This window comes from Podarcis cretensis (assembly GCF_951804945.1).
Source record: "Podarcis cretensis genome assembly, chromosome: 10".
In the NCBI taxonomy this organism is placed as follows: Eukaryota; Metazoa; Chordata; class Lepidosauria; order Squamata; family Lacertidae; genus Podarcis; species Podarcis cretensis.
The window spans coordinates 21,492,569-21,511,351 of record NC_137179.1 but is presented as its reverse complement, the minus strand read 5'-3'; the positions used below and the strand labels follow the sequence as shown (position 1 = coordinate 21,511,351).

Genomic DNA, 18,783 nt, shown 5'->3' with positions numbered 1-18,783 from the left:
GACATGTAGGGTTTCATCCCAGGAAGTCAGCCCTTTAAAGATCTAATTGTTCCATAAGAGGGTAGAACCTGGGAGAGGATGTGTGGGCAGTTGAGGCTTTAAAAGGTCCAATCTGCTTTCAAGTTCTGTCAGAGGCAGTTGCTCCCTTGAGGCTTTGCAACTTCTGGGCTGCCTTGCTCTGTAAGATCTGACATCAGACAATAAATCAGAGCTTAAAGGGATGGAAGTCCAACAACATTGGGAGAGGCACTAGTTCCCCATCCCTGATCATATGGATGACACACAAAATAGAAGTAGTCTCCCCCCAACCAGAACAATTTATTGATCTTATCAAATCTCTTGGCTTCCTTTGAAAATTATCTCAGTTTCTTTCCCATTTCAGTTTAGGTGAAACCTGTTGGCAAACCTAGGAATGCATGAAATCTATTAAAACATTTTAATATTTATGAAATGTTCATTTCATAATCATAAAAAATGGGGGGTGCATTCAAATATATCAGGTGTTTTGCCAGAAGAAGGGACCTCACGTTCATTTTTACTTTTGAATGGCAACTCTAGTTTCATTTAAATCTAAATAAAAGCTTCATTTATTTGTCTCAACAGTTTGTATGCCACTTACAGTTGTCACAGAGAGGCTTAACAATCAATCCTTCTTCATGGTGAACTCTGGGAACTGTAGCCCTGTGAGGAGAACAGGGGTCTCCAAATAACTCCAAATAACATTGAAAGTGGTATCACAGTACTTTAAATGTATGGAGTTATTGTGACCAAAGCTGGAATTCTTTCAAACAGGGGAACCCATTTGGCCAATGGGTTGGATTTTTACCTTCTCCGCAGGTCGTGTGATAGATGGCTGGGCCACCCAACTGTTAATTCCCCCAATGCCACAATGACATCAGGTGACTGCCAAGTGTGAGACTTCCTGATAGTCAGAAGGGTTATGACGCCAAGACTAGTCAGAAGTGCAATATGGTAAGACCCAAGGCCAGGCCAGTTGCAGGTAGTTCCAAGGGTGGAACGGGTGATACAGGGGTATACTGTGTGTATGACATCTGTATGGTTGTTGCAGTTACACTGATGACTGCAACACAGTGCATGAATCGGGGGAGGATACTGGAGATTCATTCCTCGTGCCTGCAGTCTTGGGATTGTTGTCTATCACATGATGGTGTATGTTTTCATTCCACAGTGTGGGAAGTGATGGAGACAGGATGTTTGTGTTACTGTGTTACTGTGTTCCATGAAATGGGATTATTGTCCTTTGTTCTCTCTCTTAGCTGTCTGATGAAAAAGAGGAAGGAGCTAAGTCAGAATGCTCCAAGTGTTTTATATGTAAATAAATGTAGATTAGCCAAAATGCTGAGGTCTGTTACGCATACTGGAATACTCTGTGGATCCCTGAGTGTGCTGATGTCTGTTGGCATCAGTCACTATGATGTTCAGGGCAGAAGAAAGCTTTTGATGCTCCCAAACTATCGACCAGGAGGGAGAGAACATGCCAGTTGGGCATGTGTCTCTGCCAGGATCCTACACAAGAGTAGGACAATCCTAACACTGCCTAGTGCTGTTCACAGAAGCCCCAGTGATCAGCTGTCAGGGCTTGCAAAGGCTTTCTTTGTTGTGATTGCTGTGATGCCAGATGGAGAATAGGAGGGTTCCAAGATGTCATCAGGTATAGCGCAGGTGGGTGTGGCTTGGCCAAAATGAAAGACCAGGTGGGCTAATTAGGTTCAGAGGCCAGAGGTTCCCCACTGCTACTCTGCAGGACCCAATCCAGCTAAAGCTGAATATTCTCACAGAAATACCTAATGCAGAAGCTATGCTTTCAATGTACATTTACGCCACTAAAAATGATGGCGGCACATAAACAGAAAAACAAAACAAGCATGGTGCCCTTGCACACAGGATCAGAACATTGTTCCCACCTTTTCCCTAAAACTGCTCAAGACATCTTAAAATGCAAATGAACATGAAAATGCCAGTTTGTTGGTTTGTTTAAAATCAGCTAATAATAAATAATACAAGCAATGAAAGGTTATGTCCATTTATAAACTCACATGCCAGCAAAGGAAATAAAAATCTAGCCAAATGCCTATTGAAGGAGGAAGGCTTACCGTACATTTCCCTCCTTTTTAAAAAGGGGGTACTGGATGGAGGCTTTGAAAGGTTATAGTTTGAGAAGCCATAGAGATCAGACTTTGGATTTGAGGGTTGTTCCCAATTAATGTTGCTACATTGCCCCTGCATTACATTTAATTTTTCCAGATCAAATTTACACAAATGGGTAACAGTTTTGCAGAATGATAATTTTAAGGCCATTCCATGGTTTACTTCAAACTGCCAGCAGAGGTCAGATGAGATGGCTTCAGCGAGAAGCATTACATGGTGAACCCATCTTGCAAAGGAAGGGAATAATTAGAAGAAAAGTCTTACACATTGCTCAGTTGTGAACTACGGCATCTTGCATAAAAACACCTTTTCTTTTCTTTTTTACTAACGCAAAAGCATGTTATTAAGGCCTGCTATAGCATTTAATGACAAATCACACTTTATCAGGTAGTGAAAAATGACTGCTGAGCAAAATTGTGGTTGCAAAGAGATTTGTCTATGTAAAATAATAGAGATTCTGGCTCTGCATTTTTCTTTCTTTCCAAAATAGCACACATTGGTAAATACCTTTCAGGGGAAATTTAGGCATTAATCTAAATGAGGGAATTAGAAAGAAAAAGGAAAGATAGCTCTTGAACATACTGTTGTTGACCAGGTTTTCATTTATTTACTATGCTGCTTAGTATAATAAAAATCTAAGGGGTTTACATAATAAAAATGTTACATGTAACAAAACTTCATAAAAACTAAGATGCATCTGCACAGCACAAATAAAACTGAGTCATGTGAAAAATTAAGAGTCAGAGTCCAGGGAACCTTGGGTAAACAGATACATTATCCAGTTCTGGATTTTGGGTGGTGTTTTTTCACACAGGGGGTCAAGCATTGCAAACAGAAAATAATAATAATAATAATAATAATAATAATAATAATGCCTATTTTTATACAGGTATCTGCTGAAAAAATCCATAAAAATTGAAACTGTACCAAAAGGAATTATTGTGAAAATAAATAATATTGGGGGGAGGGGTATGTGGGCCAAATTTTGTCCTCACTCAGGGCAGTGTATTACCAAAGTCCTGCATTATCAACAGGTCAATTACACAAGGGGGGGGGAGATCCAGAGGGCGGGTGCTATCACTGAGAAGTCCTACTTCTGTATTTTCAACTAGGTAAAGATTTGCTGGCCATGGGATGACCATGCAGGGTCTCCTCTGAAGATCTTAAAGATCAGCTTTGTCTGAGGTGGTCAGCTAGCTTTCCTAGTCCCAAGTTGTTTAGATGTCTTAAATCTTAACAACAAAACTTGAAGTTGACTTAGTAGCTATAATAGCATGACAAGCATTAAGGGGGAAAATCATAACAGAATTGGAAGGAACCCCAAGGGCCATCTGGCCCAACCCCTTGCAATGCAGTGGTTTGGGCCCTACCTTCTGGAGCAGAAGAAAACAAGCTTGCTTGTGACAGCCCTTTAGATATTTGAAGATGGCTATCATACCACCTCTCCGACTTCTCCAGGCTAAACATAGCCAACGCCCTCATAAGGCTTGGTTTCCAGACCATTGATCATGTTGGTTGCCCTCCACGGCACACGTTCCAGCTTTTCAACATCCTTCTTAAACAGTAGTACCCAAAACTGGACACTGTATTCCAGGTGTGGCCTGACTAAGGCTTGCCAGCATTCTGCTTTTTATTGCAAGCAATTTCAGAGTGGGTTACAAGTTCAAAGATAAATAGGCCCACATAAAACAACAATGCCAGTAGTAGAGAGGTGGCAGCACTTAATCTGACATTAAACTCCCCCAAAGACCTGGGCAAAAAGCCAGGTCTTCAGCTGATGCAGAAAGCTCAACATGATCAACACCACTCTAAATTCAGAGGGGATGATGTTCCAGAGCTGGGACACTCAAAAGGACACTCTCTTCCATGTTACCATTAAGCAAACCTCAGAAAACAGTGGGGCCATTGTTAGAAAGGTATATCCTGTTTTTCCTTGAAAAATAAACTCAAAGTGGTTCACACCATAAAAATTCATACATGAAAAAACCCAAGAAATCTGCAAACAGTGACTCTAAGAGCAGTTTAGAGCAATGTGAGCATGCAAGGAAAGTAGAAAAAGTATATAACTCAAACTGAATGCTAGAAATTGAAACAAAAAGTTTGAAAAAGTTTTAACAGGTCTTTTTTCTTTTGCTCATCTAAAAGAAAGAGAAAGAGACAGTAAAACTGAAAAGCTTCTTCATCTTATTTTTGCAGAGGGATCTCAAATAATTCAGTGTGTTCTCCACCTGGCACCCTAGGGTGAAGGGCTTTTTATTTTTGGATAAAGATGCTCCTTCTCCAAATCCAAAATCAGTGATGTCAACACTACACTCAAGCTTCTAAAAACAGTAAGAAATGACCTTCAAAAAACAGTAGAAACAGTAAAAATCCTAAAAACAATCCTGAAACTTATAATTTCAGGGTCGCCAGGGGCAGATGTTTCCACCAGCAAATGCCTGGGTAAAAAGGAATGTTTTCAAATTCCCCCTAAACGACAATAGTGAGGGGACTGAGACACTTCACGAGGTTGGGCATTTCACAGATGGGGGACCAATACTGAGAAAGCCCCGTCACAGGTTTCTGTCAACTGGGCAACCCCTAGTGACAGTGCCACCAACGGAGCCTCCCCTGCTGGTCGAAGGCCTGAGATAGTTGGTATTGGGGAAGGTGCTCTTTGTGGAACTTCAGTCCCAGACCATTTAGGGCCTTGTTTGCTAATACTAGTACAGCACCTTCGTACCTGCAGGTTCACCATGGAAGTCCAGAAAAGGCTACATGTGATGATACCTTGATCACGCAGGGATCCCACTCACATGGGAGTGCTTAAAGGGGTGGGGACAGTGGTGCCGCTCTACTCTACCTTAGACATGTGGATACATTATATGTGAAAGGGTTTTGCATATTTCAAGCAAGAGAGATATAAATATCGATCTTTCAAAGCTTCATTTAAATAAATAAAAAAGTAATCCAGGTATGTTTTATGAGATGTGTATGAAATTTCAGTTTTCTATCAGTCAAAGAACCATCCTCTTCACTTTTATTCCCTCTCCCACTTTAATGAGCGGCAAGGTGAGTGTCCTACTTCTTCTCTAGTTAGGAGCTGCTCACTTTCTTGAGCAGTAGGAAAATTTAGGAACAGCCTCTCTTCAGTTTCCTTTGTGAGGCTGGAGAACCACAGCTGTATCGCTAAGGAAGGACAAATATGTCAGTTTCAGTTTCTCCACACTTTTGCAGAAAGTTGTAGGGGTTTCGGGTGTTGCTGTTTAAAGTTCATCAGTACAGTATTGTACTGTGAATTTCTTCAAAAGGCATTTCTTCAAAAGGCATTGTTGTACGCAGGCTTGATTGAGTTACATATTTCTGCAAGCAGTTTCCCCTTGTTTCAATGCATATTTGCTATTTGCACCAACATATGCATTTTTGTGCACTCATGTCCCTAATATATGCATCCTTATACACACTGCTTGGGTTGTGGAACTGCACTACTAAATATGGGGGAAGTACAAATTGCAAGGATAGTTGTGTTTCTTTCACATATTGGTTTGAGCAGTGTGGATGCAAACAAAATGCAAACAAAATTGTATTTCTCCCCCATCTCCTTGCATGTGAGTGTGTGTGAGTGTGTGTGTGTGCAGAGAGAGAGAGAGAGAGAGAGAGAGAGAGAGAGAGAGAGAGAGAGAATGGGAAAGCAGGCCAATATGTAGGCACTGCTCATCTTAAGAGGAACATTAGGTTTTCCCCAGAGCAAAGTGTTCCCTTAGATGCCCTCAGTCAGCTGCAAAAACTTCTCTCGCCTTCACATTTCCCCCAACCCAGGAGGTAAGACGTAAAACTATCTATGGGCCACCAGCCAGCAATGCTTATTGAGCAAGCATCTCCTAGTCATCTGTACCCTTTGAAAGAAAACATCTTTAGCTGTTAGCTAAACAAGGCCAGAGAATCAGCTCATGCACACAGACAAATGGTTGACCAGAGTTAACACCTTCCGATGAAACAAACCAGAAAGGGGTAAAGATGATTGGCACATTCCTTGCAGAGATTGAGGCAGGTGTCAAACCATGGCGACAAGTGAAATTTGACATTTACCTTTGTCTCTGCTGAGAAACTGTATTGAGTTTGACACAGCACTGCAGTTTCCAGTGGGAAAGGTACTTGTGGCAAGCACAGCGCTAAGTACATGCTCAGAAACTGGGCATCTGACAATTGGTGTGCTCTTAAGAACTTATTAAAATCAAGAGCAAATCATTCTCGACTCAGAGCAGCATCTGCCTCCAATATTCTGAGAGCAACTCTTTAAAAATTAACTGGGATGAGCACCAGCATGTTCGAGAAAGGCAGAAGACATGAAGTGAGACATATTGGTTAAAGGATATGCAGTAAGATATGTATATGAACACAGAACATTCAATGGGAGGTTAACACAAGAGGACGTCTGGATGACTTCTGTAGCCTTCAGGGCTGATCTACATTTTCAACAGCACCAGTCTTAAAACATCTCTGCTGCAGCACTAGAAGATGGGGACTTGTAGGGATAATGCAGTGGGCCTTTCCCCTTGCAAAGCCCTACTTTTGTCCCTCAAAATAACCCAGCAGAAAACCTGGTGAGGAACTAGCTATGAAAGTCTCAGTCTCCGCTGAAGTTCTGCTGGGTTAACAGCTCCCTTTCAAGCTAACCATTCTCCTGAAACTCTTTCAGGTGAACATTGCACATCTGGTGATAGGCATGTCCAGAGGTGTGCTTGTTGGCAGCACATTCCTGCCTGACCTTGTCAATGACAGGTGTATCCATGGGAATGGTCAAGTAAAATATGTATTTTTTATTACTGTGGGGTTTTTTAAGTACAAAAACTTTTTGGCATTACAGAATCTCAGCGTGGTTTCCCTGCGAGTGGTCATATTATATTCCAGAGAGAGAGAGAGAGAGAGAGAGAGAGAGAGTTTTTAAAACCTAGACACATTCAGCGACACCCAAAAACCTTTTGGAATCAAAGTATCATTGCACTGGGGGCCCTATGAGAACAGTTAAAATGACTTTAAAATATGTGCTACAAAAAACCTCCAAGGGGCTGGATATTGACCACAGAGTGCAGGTGAGTCACCCCTGTCCTATGCTAAAGGTATTTTTGGCCATCTGCATACTATCCCTTGCTGTTTCCTGTAGGACTAATTGCAGTTGTTAACAGTCGTCAACAGGTTTACCATACCCATTGAGTCAATCACCCATATCCTACTAGCCTTCTGAGAAAAAACCCACCCCACCCTCCCACTATATATAGGGGTCTGGTGACTTCTGTTTCAGTGTATCTGAAGAAGTGTGTGCACACATGAAAGCTTATACCCAGAACAAACTTAGTTTGTCTCTAAGGTGCTACTGGACAATGTTTTTATTTTTTTATTTCGTCTGCGTCAGACCAACACGGATACCTACCTGAATCTAGACCCCTGTCCTATGTTCATCTTGTATGTCAGGACTGAGCCATGAACAGTGATCTGAGCTGGAACAGGTACCAAAACTTGTAGGTCCAACCAGGAACAAAGAGCAAGATAGAGAGAGAATATAAACCATGGGTAGGCAAACTAAGGCCCGGGGGCCGGATCCGGCCCAATCGCCTTCTAAATCCGGCCCATGGACGGTCCAGGAATCAGCGTGTTTTCACACAAGTAGAATGTGTCCTTTTATTTAAAATGCATCTCTGGGTTATTTATGGGGCATAGGAATTCGTTCATCACCCCCCCAAAAAATATATAGTCCGCCCCCCCCCCAAGGTCTGAAGGACAGTGGACTGGCTCCCTGCTGAAAGTTTCCTTACCTCTGACATAAACAGTGAGACAGGAGTGAGGAACGAATCAGGACCAGAAAACAACATTAACTAAGCTTTCAGGAAATTTCCTGGAACTCAGGTAGACCTCAAGCAGAGCTCAGCTGGAACAGGAAGCCTTTTATACTCTTTCTTGTCCAGGACATAACTGTACAGTACAGTGGTGCCTCGCAAGACGAAATTAATCCGTTCCGTGAGGCTCTTCGTATAGCGGTTTTTTCGTCTTGCGAAGCAAGCCCATTGACAGCTTAGCGGATTAGCGCTATTAGCGGTTTAGTGGCTTTTAGGGATAAGCTGTTAAGCGGCTTAGCGGCTTAGGAAAAGGGGAAAAAAGGGGGGGAAACCCGCAGGAACTCGCAAGACATTTTCGTCTTGCGAAGCAAGCCCATAGGGAAATTCGTTTTGCGAAGCGCCTCCAAAACGGAAAACCCTTTCGTCTAGCGGGTTTTCCGTCTTGTGAGGCGTTCGTCTTGCGGGGCACCACTGTACTTTATTCAGAAGTTGCCACCTGCAATGCAACTGTCCACCACATGGTGGGGTTGCTTGCAGAGCCAGTAGCTCCTTACACACTGCCTCACGCTATCAAAAATATGATCTAGAATGGATTGTAGATGTACCTAGCCCTGGACCAGCTAAGAAATGTATCCACCTGGGACATCAGAATTATTTTTCAATGTAAGCACAGCATAAAGTCCTAGAAGTGTGTGGGGTTATCAAGGGACAGCTGAAAGCCATTAAAAAACAGCAATAAAAGAAACTTATCAGAATGGTGACATTCACTTCAAAGGATGTAAACACTGAAGCAATGCATGAAGTAGCATTAACTATTTTCTTGCAGCAACAAATTCTTTAAATACTCCCCCCCCCCCAGAATGAATATGGATTCCTCCCCCTTGTCACCATGCTGAGCAATCAATATCCCTGGCTCTGCTGAGAAATTAAAACATGGCATGAATAAATCATTACAGGCATGGGAAAGTAGCATTGGATACCAATTGCTTGGCAGGAGGAGGAAGGAGATAGCAATGATTAACAGTAAGAAGGTATCATGCACCCTGATCAAAAGAGACATTCCCCTATTTGACAATTTTCAAGGCTTAGAAAAAAAGTTAAGAAAGATAAATGACCTGATCAGGGACTCCCTTTTAGCTTTATAAGCTGACAGGACGCAAAAAGAGGCCCTGTATTCTTTCAAGCACTGCAGCAAGGCAAAACTTTGTCCTTGCCCCAACCGTGCAGGGATGAGAAACACTGATTAGGTTCCTTTCCGTGCCTTCCGGGAGGCACACGGAGGATAAGGCTATCAATGGCTGCTAGCCATGATGGCTATGCTCTGAAACCCATGGAGTGGGGAGTGCTCTCGTGCTTGGGTCTAGCTTGTGGGTTTCCTACCGGCATCTGGTTGGCCACTGTGAGAACAGGATGGTGGACTAGATGGGCCATTGGCCTGATCCAGAGGGAGAGGGAGAAATGTGAATTCTACCTTTCTGCAGTACAGTCGTACCTCGGTTCTCAAACGGCTTAGTTGCCAAACAAATCAGCTCCCGAACACCACAACCCAGAAATAAGTGTTTTGGTTTGCGGAAGTTTTTCAAAAGCCGAACGTTCAGTGCAGGTTCCACTTGAGTGCAGGAAGTTCCTGCAGCCAATCGGAAGCCACACCTTGGTTTTCATAGTTTCGGGACTCCCAAACGGTTTAAGTTTGAGAACCAAGGTACCACTGTAGCTTGCAAATCTGACTTAAGATGTTAGCTGAACTCTAACCTGCAGTAAGGCAAACCATTGCTTAACTCCTGGCAGTGCATGGCAGGAGCAGGAAAGGGACAAGTGTCCACAGTTTGAGTCTCATGCACCAACATGAGTGCTCTTTAAACCACAGTTAAGCTTTAATGATGGTCTAAAGTGATGTGCAAATGGGGCCAGCATATGGCAGCCAACTCAAGGCTAAAGCCATTTTGTTTGACATGGCAGATGTTATAGCTGTGCTTCCTTTTCTTGCCAGTCTACCTCTTTTAAATCCTTTTTACCCATCACATCATGCACTAGCAAAGCCAGCTTTGCTGACAAACCAACACCCGACAAGGAGCCACAGACAACCCTTGCTTCCTAATGAACGAACGAACCACAGGTTTGCAAACACAAGCTTGTGCACTTTGTATTTTCAAGTTATCTTCAGGAGTCCCTGGAGTTGTTGTTATTGCTGCTGCTGCTTGTCACTTCTAGGACAATGTTGTGGTGGTTCCTCTTCACATTCCCTCCAGGCTCCTGCAAGCAGCCCAGATTCTCTGACTACCTTTCGGCACTTAAGGTAGTAGTGGGGGTGGGGGTTGGGGGGTTGGGAATTGCTTATCTTATTCTGTTGCAAAGTGACTTATCTCCCCAGCACAACTATTCAATAACTGCTTCACCATGTAGTCTGCTAAAATCACACACAATGAACATGTGTATTTTTTTTTCTTTCATTCACTCTGGACACCCAGGCACTTTGTTCTACAGAAACGATATAGTGTGAAAAAGTCATCCAGGATCATTAGTTGGTCTCAACCAGGAACTTTGCATGGAAGATGTAAAGAACTCCCAGCATCCATCTCTATGTAGTCTTGGGATCTAACAGTGGTGGGTTCTATTGACTAAGGATTCGGTATAAGACAGGTTATAAGATACTGCTGAACTCCATGTCCCATCAGCCCTCATTGCCAGACATGCTGGCTGAAACCAATTGCTCTTGGGCCAGAACCAAATGGTCTTGTCAGATAATATACTGTACTAGTTTGGATTTCAGAATGCCGGACTGATGTCACAAGTGTGGAACTTACCTGTGTGCTTGTTTCTGCACAACCTTTACATTCCGGAAATAGAAAGATCACTGCAAAGACAATGGTCATCTGAACTCCAGTGGCAATGCTTTTTATTATTTGAAAAATATTTACTGTGTAGTTAGTCCATTGAGCTCTTCAATCCTTCTCAAGAAGCTGCAGGGTCTATAAGATTATACAGAGACCTACCCTTATGATTTCAGTGAAGATGAGCCTTAACTGTTGTTTCCATACAGAAAAGGCAAGCTCCTCATCAGGATAAATTGCTGTCCCGGGGAGACTGGCGAGCTAAACTGCTGCAGCAGCAAATCTCATAAGTGAAAGGAGGGCAGCTATGCAACTGACCAGCAGCCGAAGTCATTAGCAATCACAGTAAGGCACCTCTTCACATTGCCACCCCACATGAATTCACATTATTTGGGAGGCACAGCAGGTGTAATTAAGGCTGTGATATCTGGCTGCAGCATGGCAAGGCTTTCACAGGGAAAGGAGCAAGAGCAGAGCAATGCAACACTCCCCCCATCTGGATCCGCATCGAGCTTCTCATCAGACACAATGCAGGAAGCTGCACAAAGCATATTAGGGAAACCAAGATGCACACACTGGGGGTGGAGTGAGATGTACCCTGCTTTGAAACATGGGGGAGGAAAACACAACCCATGCCACACATATATGTATAAATAGCTGTCACTGAAAGGATTGCACCAGCTCGGGCTCTGCATTCAGGGGAAGCAACGAGTTGCCGCATTAATTATCAAGTAATTTAGAAGCTGTTCAAATAAGGAATAGAGCAAAAACATACCCCCAAAAGAGATAAAAATAACAAGGCTAACATATGAAGCAATGGAAAGCCGCTGATTAAAACCTACCACCTGCCACCTAGAGTGGCACCTGGTATTGAGGGGGACCAGAATAGAAGCCTCGTGCTCTGTGTAATAAATGTCACAGCAACGCGCTTGCTCCCACCGCCTGTCTGGGTTATGTAAGACTTGTGGCACATGTGAACAGAAGCAACTTCTGAATATATATATGAGAGAATATGGAGGTTTGGGTGAAAACATCACCCTGAAATAAAAAAAAAAAACTGTGCTAGATTAAACAAAACACGGCAATCTAACAAGAGTCCAATGCTGAAATGAAATATGTTATCAATGCAGAAATGTAGACAGCCACTCTGCACATGTGGAGAGTATAGGAGCTGGGCTTTCCTCAGGGGCAGCAGCAACACAGGAAGCTGCCTTATGCCAGGTCAAGCAATTTGTGTGTTTGGCCCCATATTGCCTACACTAGAAGTGGGGAAACTATTTCAGCCTGAGGGCCACATTTTTTTCCTGGATGACCTTCCAGGGGCCACGCACCAGTAGTGGACAGGGCCAGAAGCAAAAGTGGCAGAGCAACTTTTGTACCTTTGTACAACACTACATTCCAGCCAAGTCATATTTGAGAGAGGAAAACACACACAAAAACACACAAGCACTTGAGGAAGATATGGTGAGATTTACACTTTCAGCATCAAGAAAGTCAGAGAACGAGAGGAAAAGCAATCAAGCATGGGCTAGATTCTTCTCTCCTTTTCTTTCCTAGTGTTCCTACTTCAAACTAGCTTTTTAAATGTTGTTGTTTTTGCAAGCCTAGTTTTTTTTTGCAAACCTATCTGCATTTCTAACGGAAAACTAAAGGTTGCAATTCAGCAGGCTGAAGAGCTTTTGTTAACCTTCCATCTGTTGTACATCTCAAACCTTCCACCTGTTGTACATCTCAAACTTGTACAGTCAGAAGAAGCACTGAGTTCAATGGAGCTTACTCTGCAATACTTGATGAACAAAAGCACAGACAATGAATCTAATTAAACTGGGTATAATGCTGTATATTGCTGCTCTGTTTATGTGTGTTTTAATGGATCAGCACATCTGCCTGAATTTTTGGACTTTCCTTGGAGGCATGCTTAAGGACTTTAGGGACAACAATGATGAGTTCTCGTACTTCAAAATTTACTCCATGATTACAGTATTCAATACAAAGGTAATATCTTCTTTTTCTCCCAGCATGAGCTCTAGAAAATGTGTTCCACAAATTGGCAGCATGATTCATTCTTAACCAAAGAAGAGCTGGCTATGAAGGGCACTGGTTGGCTATTCCATTACATCATCTACAATCCCCAAGAGCATCTTTTAAACACGTTTGTGGGTTTGTTCTTTACTAAGATGAAGGATGAAAGTATAAATGAATAAATCTTCACGTGCCTGACTGAAGCAAGGGGTGCGGGTTAAACCCAGTGGCTGAACCATTGTACTGGCACATATGCTTCTTATGCAAATTTTGCAGAGGGTCTCATGCAAGGGTGAAGAATCCGCTGTGACCGCTCCTTAAATATTGCATCTGTCTTCACTAGTACAAAAAAGGATTAGAAAAAGTCATGGTGGATAGGTCTATCAAGGGCTATTAGTCATGACAGTTAAGTGTGACAAATGGATTAATGAAACAAAACAAAGATGACGAAGGAGGGGCAAGAAAGAGGGTTTATAAATTTATGAACTGTGTGGAGAGAGAAACTGCTTCTCTCTCTCTCTCTCTCACACACACACACACACAATAGAAGTCAGTGAAAGTAATCAGCAGTAGTTTCTGGACAGAAAAGAAAATTCTTCACGAAATGTATAATAACCTTATAGGACGTATTACAAGATGTAGGGATGACATAGATGTGCAGTTAGACAACTGTAGACTCCTGCTTGTATCCAGCTACCTACTACTCAGAGGTAGACCCATTGAAGTGAATGGATCTACGTTAGCCATGTGCATTAACTTCAATATGTCTACTCTTGACTAATATTGCATACAACCCTCTAAATATAATGGGGGGAGAGCTCTCTCAAATGTGTATTACTTCAAAATGTGGTAAGTCAACCCTGCTGCATTTCCCTGCTCCAAAGGCCTGCCACTAACAGCCTTCCCAACAATTTGGACTACAAGTTTCATCATCCCTGAACATGGGTCATAGTGACAAGGGCTGATGAGGGATGCAGTCCAGCAACATCTGGCAGGCATCAGGTTGGGGAAAGTTGCTATATGGGAATATTTTAAAGACAACCCTTCTATGTATTTTTTTTTTTAATGAAAGCATGTAAGTACAGCCCAATAAAAGATGCAAATAACAATGCATCCAAGTTATTTAGCTGTGAATTTACATGATTTTTAGGGGTTGGATCCAAAACTGAGCTCACTTCCATTCCATAATGGCACTGGGCCCAATGAAACTTCCTACCCTCCTTCTGCCCTGGCTACCATCTCTGGCCAAGCTGCAGATGTGGAAGTCACCCCTGTACTCCATAAAGCCCCACTGGGCTGGGTGGATGGGAGTCATGATTGCGCCCTTCTTTATTTGGAAGATTTTTTTACCTTGCCTTTTAGCTCAAAAACATTCCAGAGCAGCTTACAAAAATCAGAAGTGAAACATATTCAGATATCTTGTACAGTTTTTGACAGATTCTACTCAGAAGAAAAACATCTGCTACTTCCTGTCTCAATTCTGCAAGTGGACAAGCCCCGTTTGCTCACTGGCAAAAGATTTTGCCGCTGTCAGCACAGTCAAAGTCAGTAATGGTATGAAAGTGCACACTGGATTTGAGTCAGAGCTATTCAGCAGCAGCAGCAGCATCGAAGATGAGATTGCCCTGGCGCTTATCAATTGCACTGCAAACATAGCAATATTAATACATTAGACAGGCACCTTAGCTGCATCATGTTTGATGCCTGCTAAAAAGTTTTGTTAGACAACCCTATACCCAAACCAGTAATTTTATTCTATTTCATTGTTTTTAGAACTGTTGATTTTATTGGTAAATTCTTATGAAAGTTCTAGATTATTTTATGCAAATCGCTGAGCGGACTCTTTTTAATTATGCAGTATAACATTTTGCTAAATAAAACAAATATTTCCTATCCACCGGACAATATGTTTGTGCTGTCTTTCTGATACACAGTAGTATTCAAGGCAGCTCATGCAAAGAAAAACCATTTTCAAACAAAAACAAAAATGACCATCACCAGATTAGGAACAATGTCTCAAAAAGAGCAATAAAAGCAATACGAAAAGCTGTTCCAGCATAAGCAAACTACGCTAACAGATATGCCCTCTAAGTAATGCAGAACAGAATAATCAAAAAGTTTACCTACTGCTAAAGGCAGTGCTGTAGATGCTAAAAGGATCCCTTTTGGAAGGGTGTTTCATAACAGAGGTGCAGCCACCGAGAAGGCCCTCCGCAGTTAGAACTCTTGAATGTAAGGCATTTAGAGAGAAGCCATAGTTCTTGCGTAGATAACAGGATCTGTCATCAGGAGGTTTTGTCCTGATTTATGTGATGGATTAGGACAACAGGAAGTTATATAAGGCCAGGGGGCTCTAGGGGTTAAATGCAATCCTAGTGTCCTCCCTAAAACAGGGCTGGTGATCCCGCAGCCCAAACCAAGCCTATCAAGATGCTTGAAGTTGCTTAGGCCCACGGCAAAATTGGTTGTGCCTCCTCCTTGCACAAGTCACCTCTGCTTGCAAAGCACCATTGAAAGGAAACATTAGAGCTCAGGAAAGGAGCACTACCTCCTATTTCCTGAGTGTTCTGACCTCCTAGCAATGGGAGATGTGGTGGAAACTGAAAATACCCCCCTTTTAAGCACGGTTTTGATTCTATTGCCACTTTTATGTATTAATGATGCTTCGCTGTGTTTGCATGGCTCTTTGATCTTTTGCATTTTGGCTCTCTGTTTGCTTCTATATTTGTAAGCCGCTTTGGGTGAACCTACATCAAGGGGGAAAGTAGCGTGTCATTTATTTATTTATTAAAATCAGTATTATTCCAATGCCTCTGGGATATTTGTACGTTGATAAGCATATACAAATATATAGGATCAGGGTGCCAGGCTCAAACATTAACCATATTTGAGAGGTTATGCCTCATATTTTTTAAAAAAAGTTTTTTCTTTTCTTTTCGCTTTTTTCTTAAGTGAAAAAGGGGTAAGACTGCAGAAAAATATTGTATTGCTCACCTCTCCATTTACTAGTGAAATCAGTCATTATTCAGGCCAAAATGTTCCCAGATTTTTGTTTTCTTGGAAGCAACCTCCTTTGCTAGTCCTATTAATTTTAATGAGCACAGGAGTTTTTGTTTCAAAAATTCTTGAAGCTCTTTACATTTTCAAGGTTCAGCAGTACAAAGGCGAAAGGAGAAAGTCACTGAAATAAAACCCAAGGATCCTCTAACATGCTTACCTTCCATTAATGAGGCATCACTGGCAGGTCTCTCTATATTAATGGTGCCTTTTCATAATCATGCAGCTGTACCGAACTGTATTAATTTTTGAGATTCATAATAGGTCGCACAGCTTCAATAGTATTTAAAATCTAATATTTTCATTTTACTTTCCTTGGAAGGTGGAAAGTATACTTTTTTTGGTTGTCATGGAACAGCACCACTTGAATGAAAGTGACTGTCATGGAACAGCCCCACTGTTTGCTGCTACAAACTGTTAAAAATGATGCCACAAAAGACTGAAAAGTGGAAAAAAATGTTCAGCACTATACAACTCCGACTTCCCATAAGCATTTGGTTGGCCACTGTAAGATTAGAATGGAGGAATAGAATAGATGGACCAGTGGCCTGATCCAGCAAGGCTCTTATTATATATACTCTGATGACTAAACTTGGCTCCAATTCCTGCTGCCCTAGCTTTGCTGGCACTCCCCCAGAAACTTTCCTTCGTTCACCTACTCACAAAACATTTTGTTTCCTACCACTGTTACTTAGAAGACACTGTAAAGAGGTTATACATCCTAGAGATAACCCACCTTCTATACAACACCAATACTGAATGTAGCAAACCAGCTAGCAGATCCCTGGTAGATGTTTCAAGGAGACTCTGCCGATTGATTGTCACTTGATGACAACAGGGAAGCAGACCTTCTTGGTGACAGCACCAACCTATGGAATGCCCTTAAGCAATTTGTAAGGCGGAGACAGTAATCACCTTTAATTGCCACTTAGAAACATTTATGTCTACCAAATATTTCCTAGACTGGCACATAATTTTCAGTGCTGTTCAGCTTTCTTTGTGCTAGTTTTGTTTCCATCTCAGTTTAAAGGAAACATTATTGAAAATTGTTGCATTTTTATTGCTTTTATGCAATAAAAGGGTTGGGTTTTTATTATGCAATATATAAATTTATAAATCAGCAGTGTACTTGAAGGCTTCTGTGAGCAGAGGCTGTCCTGTCCAATGGTTACAAATTTACTACAAGCACACAATAAATTATAGCAACATTATCAACCGACTCATGTGCCTCCTCCCTCTCCAACCCTTATTCCTTTTGTGTCATGCCTGTTAAGACTGTAAACTTTTTTTGTTTGGTACTGACCTATTAAGATACAGGGAGCCTGTTTGGATGAAAAGGGGAGGTCCTATTGATTTCAATGAGACTTAAACCCAAGTAAGTGAACACACGAATTATTTTATTACATTTATCTTACCTTTCCTCCAACAAGCTGGCAATGGCATACATCCTGCTCCCTAATTTATCCTCACAATAATCCAGTGAGGTAGGCTAAACTGAAAGATGCTGACTGGTCCAAGGTCACCCAGTGAGCTTCATGCCTGAGTGGATATTTGAACCCTGGACTTTAAAAATATTTGCTGACTGCCCTTCATGGGGTGGGGGAGCATGCGGTGGAATCAGACAAAGCTTGAATAAGAACTAATTCATGCAAAACACAGGTACAATTTAAAATCAGCCAAAAAAGGAAAAATAAAAACAAATCAAAGCCCAAACAACTAAAGAGTAAACTAGAACCAACAGCAATCTTCACAAAATGGAAAATGTTAAAATGCCTGGGAGAACAGAGGGATCTCTACCTGGTGCCAACTGTGTCTCCTTAGGAGGAAATTCCAGGCTCAGGCAAAAGAAGAAACTAAATGCACCTCTACTAAAGAGGGTAACAGGAGCAGAAATGTTAAGAAAATATTCCCACCTCCTTTTTTCCTTGAAGTTTGGCATTTGTTCTACGATCTGAAGAGCTATAAATTCAACAGCTTGATTACACTTCAGCAGCCTTGTACGGGATTGTCCTGTCACAGCATGTCTACTCAACTCAAAAGCCTGTCCCACTGAGTGTCAGAGGAGTACGGCTGTAATCCCAACCCCACTCCCGAGAGTAAACCCCATTGAACTCAACAGGCCCTACTTCTGAGCAGGCATCGTTAGGACTGAGCTACTGGCGTGCACAGGGTTGCAGCCTAAAGCTGCACTTACCTGAGAGTAAGCCTTGCTGAACGCAATGGGACCTAGTTCTAAGTAGGACCTCCCCTACACTTAGGGGAGCAAGCCCCGTTGAAATCTGGGGGGTGTTACTTCAGAGTAAACCCTGAGAGCATCGAGCTGCTTTCGAGACCTTAAATTATTGGTGAATCGGAAAGCCTCACCACCCATCACAGCCAACACCATCTACGCATGCGCCAACACGAAAGTTACCCAACGATTTAGCCGATTTAAGTATGAACGAGCTAACCTGGAGGGATTAAGACGCATGCGCGCTGCTTTTTTTTTTTTAATCCGCCGGTCCATTCTCGTTTCCATGAGCGACTTGGACGCTCCTCCTTGCGCATGCTCCGCAACCCGTCCCTTCCTTACGGCGCAGAAGGCAGAAGGGAAAAAGGCGGCTAAAGCGGCTGAGGACTGGATACCGCCCCCATGGCGCATGCGCGCTTCCGCGGGCTTGTCTCACTTTTTTCTGTGGGGGCGGGGCGAGCGAGAGAAAGCGGTGTGAGGAGAGATGCGAAAGGGTTTTTTTTTTGGTTATTGTTATTTTAAAAGCACACTTCGTTTAAAGTATAAACTACTCGAAACGTTAATGGCGGACGCGAAGTTTCCCCCTCTGCCGGCCTCTCCGTGAGTAAGGAGCGCGCAGCGAGCGCTGTTGGCGTGGCAACGGCCGTCACCGCCGCGAGAG

General features: G+C 42.5%; 1 long non-coding RNA gene across 3 annotated transcripts; it reads right to left on the bottom strand.

Moving 5' to 3' along the window:
- Positions 1-5,079: 5,079 nt before the first annotated feature.
- On the bottom strand, positions 5,080-18,687 carry LOC307225323. 3 transcript variants are annotated; one of them, XR_013842876.1, is made up of 3 exons: positions 17,308-18,687; positions 16,053-16,128; positions 5,080-5,337 (listed from the first exon to the last, which is right to left on the bottom strand). It is a non-coding gene; the product is annotated as an uncharacterized lncRNA (long non-coding RNA). The 3 variants fall into 3 exon arrangements; XR_013842875.1 differs by having other exon boundaries at positions 16,053-18,687; XR_013842877.1 differs by lacking the exon at positions 16,053-16,128.
- Between the last annotated feature and the right edge of the window lie 96 nt (positions 18,688-18,783).